The sequence below is a fragment of the Solanum dulcamara genome, chromosome 3 (assembly GCF_947179165.1).
Source record: "Solanum dulcamara chromosome 3, daSolDulc1.2, whole genome shotgun sequence".
NCBI classification, from domain to species: Eukaryota; Viridiplantae; Streptophyta; class Magnoliopsida; order Solanales; family Solanaceae; genus Solanum; species Solanum dulcamara.
In genome coordinates, this window is record NC_077239.1 from 34,467,469 (window position 1) to 34,470,935 (window position 3,467).

General features: G+C 39.5%; 1 pseudogene; it reads left to right on the top strand.

Moving 5' to 3' along the window:
• The first annotated feature begins 431 nt into the window (after positions 1-431).
• On the top strand, positions 432-550 carry LOC129883936 (5S ribosomal RNA; annotated as a pseudogene).
• The last annotated feature ends 2,917 nt before the right edge of the window (positions 551-3,467 follow it).

Here is a 3,467-nt window from a genome sequence, read left to right on the forward strand (position 1 = left end):
CTTTATGCGTATTGCCCCTGTGAGGCATTGTTGGCATTTTCTGCGTGCAGGTGTTGAGATAGTAAGAAATACAGAGGAAACTCTGCCCAAATTTTCCTTGAAATAAAAGGAAAATGATTTAGGAAAGACTAGTAGTTTTGGACAGAATGATATATTAAGGATAAAACTAATTAAGAAGGGTAAGTAACCCACAATAAGAATCATGTAAAAGGTTGAGAAGTGTTATACTATGGGGTAGAATACGAACAGGATATGATGTGAATATAATGAGGATAGTTATGAAAATGAGTAAAGCCTTGTGAGGAAGTGGCTAAAGATAGGATGTGGTCCGTGTAATAAGAATATAAGGGTAACTTGGGCGGTGCAACTTGGCCTACTGGTTCAGCTGCTGGGTCATCATCTTCTTCGATAGATATGTACCCCACGGGGGAGGGTGCGATCATACCAGCACTAATGTACCAGATCCCATCAGAACTCCGAAGTTAAGCGTGCTTGGGCAAGAGTAATATTGGGATAGGTGAACCCCCTGGGAAGCCCTGTGTGGCTGTGATATGAGATGATATGCATGTATATTTACACATTGGCCGTGCATGGCATTGTTGATATAAAGAAGTATTATGGATATGTAACTCCATCGTGAAAGATGATAAGGCCCTTTGAGATAGGTGATGTAGCTTTGCAAAACAACTAGCGCATTGTGAATTCATTAAAGGGACAAGTGATACCCACTAGGATAAGGCTAGGACTATGACAAAGCTTGGGTCATCGAGCATCGGAAGGTAAGTACTGCCTATTTGAGAATTGGAAATGACTATAAGCCCTAGCTAGTTGTTGATCAAAATAAATGGAAAGTGGCTTCGAATAAATTGCTATGTGACTCGAGTACCCATAATTAGACTGGATTAGCACCTCATGATTGTGTTAAGTTGTCGTACCTAGGCAACCAAAGGTATGGAAGATATAAAGGAAGGCATAGATATGGTGCAGTATACCGAGTTGGAAAAGAATCATACGTATTGGAAAATTGGAAATAAGGGCGTAGGGTAGAACACAATAGATAGTGACATGGGTACACCCTAAAGGGGGGAAGTGGCTTCAAGTGAGATCCCATACTGGCACAAGTTAATAAGATCTAAAGGCCAGAAATAAATGGATAGAAGCCATGATACCAGAGACAGTGCAGAGAATTAATAGTAAGGACTTGAATAGTATGACATCAAAGAATAGGTGCATACAAAGGGGATGAATACAACAAGAGAATTACGATGAGAACTTAAACATACTGTAAGGAATAGCCAGGCTATACTCGACTGAAGGTAAGATGTTGGTAACAAAGTTACTGACTACTAATATTGTGGTGTACAAGTAGCAAAATAAGGAAAGGATGAGAGATCTCTCCTATACTGGAATATGAGAAAACTTAAGGATAAGTAGAGGAAGGAAGTAAGAAACGATACAGGTTTACGTACAGACTAGTATGGTGATGCTAAAGCATCTTTAGGGCTATTTTAAGCTCCTACACATGTTCGTGTAAAGGGTGCAATATGATGTGTGGTAAAGAAACTGGAAAGAAGTAATGGAAAAGAAATATCACCCGTTCCCTATGCCTACAGGTAATCTACCTTCTTAAATAGACCATATGAGTTGATACAAGGCCTATGAACGGCAGCCAGTACAGAAGAATCCTGAAGCACTCGTAAGACCTTATGAGGCTAGTTAACATTTGGGGACGAATGTTCTAAAGGGGGGAAGGATGTTACACCCCGTACTTTGGTACCTTAGAATGCTTCTTAAGCTTCTCAAGTTTCTGGGAAGGCTCTTAAGTTTCTTAAAAGTCGTTATGTGAGTCGGATAGTTTATAATGCTATCAAATAACTCCAAGAAAAGGAGAACGAAATGCTTCATAATAAGGAAGATTGGAAATAAGGTTATAAAAATTCGAAAGGAGTTGGAGGCCGAAAAATGAGTCGTAGGACTCGATTGACTCGCGTAAACTACCAACTTGGAGGTCTTACGTACTTAAGCTACTCGAGTGCGTGTTGAGACTAAGTAGCAAGGAATACATAGGCTCTTAAAGTGCAATGAAATTACGAACCCACGGAAGAGAAATAAGGAAACGACGCACCTACTTGAAGCAAGTAGGTGACTTACCTACTTGACACATGGCAGCACGTGATAGGTACACATGGCATCACATGAAAGTGACATGTGGTAGCATGTGACACACCATGGGGTGGACCCCCACCTGCCACGTGGCAACCATGGATTGGTTATATAATTGAGGTGGCTGCCTAAGGGTATGACACATGTCACCCTAAGGGGCTGAAATGTGTCACTCTCCAAAAAGATATATATATATATATATATATATATATATATATATATATATGGATGACTATTAAGTCATTTTTAGCCAAAAACATGAACAAAAATAGAGAGAAAAACGTGGAGAAAAAAGCAAAGGCAGCCATGGTTTGGAGAAATACTAAGTTGGTAATACGAGTGTAACTCCTTGTGTAAGGCTTCTTTTTGAGTGATTCAAAATGTTTTGGAAAGCTATTTCATAGGGATAAAACTTTCATTTAGCCTCTAAAACCCAGTTTTGCTTTTTTCTACTCGAAAAAGAGTGATGAAGTATGGGGGAGGTGCTGCCCAGATTTTGTTTTGAAAATCCTACACGGACAGCTGTGAGTATTTTGGGCATATATTTTCGTACAAAATTGTTGTAGGGGTAATTCAAAATTTTTTGCGACCTTGATACACGTCTATAACTTTCATTGAGGCCAAAAATCCTTTTTCCCTCAATTACCCTTCCGAAACTAAGCGACAATATAAGATAGTGGGATGTCCAGATTTTGTGTTTTGATAGTTTTGGCGAGTTTGACAAGTTTAACCTAAGGTAAGGCCTTTCCTTTTAAATTGGAGTTTATGGTGTTGTTATAGAGGGTATTATACGTTGTGTAAGTGTCTGGAAATGTGAAAATATAATAAATATGCTTGACGTCCGAAATAAACTAAATTGGAGTCGCTATAGTTGAATTGTCGTCGAAGTATAGTGTTGTTCATGTGAGGTGCTGCTGCAGGTTGTGGTGTTGTGTTGCAGGGCCTAAAATTATACCAAAAGGGGTGTGGGAACTTCTGGTTGTAGCCACCCGACCCCCCGTTTCGTATAGTTAAAGGTTTTGCAAAATGGAAACTAGAAACCCTATTTTGGTGTCGTGGTTTCGAGTGAGTCATTTGCAGTTTGTATTGTATTATGTTGGTGTGAACTGCTTATACATGTACTGCAGGTTGTTGTTTTTAGTTGGCTGTAGTTATTAGGAGTGTAATTGGAAATTCGGATAGGGCATGTTATAGTGGAGGTGCTGCCCGATTTCCGTTAACTTTCTAGCTAAGTAAAGAACTAGTCGAGGAAGCGAGCGAGGAAAGGAGTTCTATGAATAATCATGTATAACTTAAGATGCTGA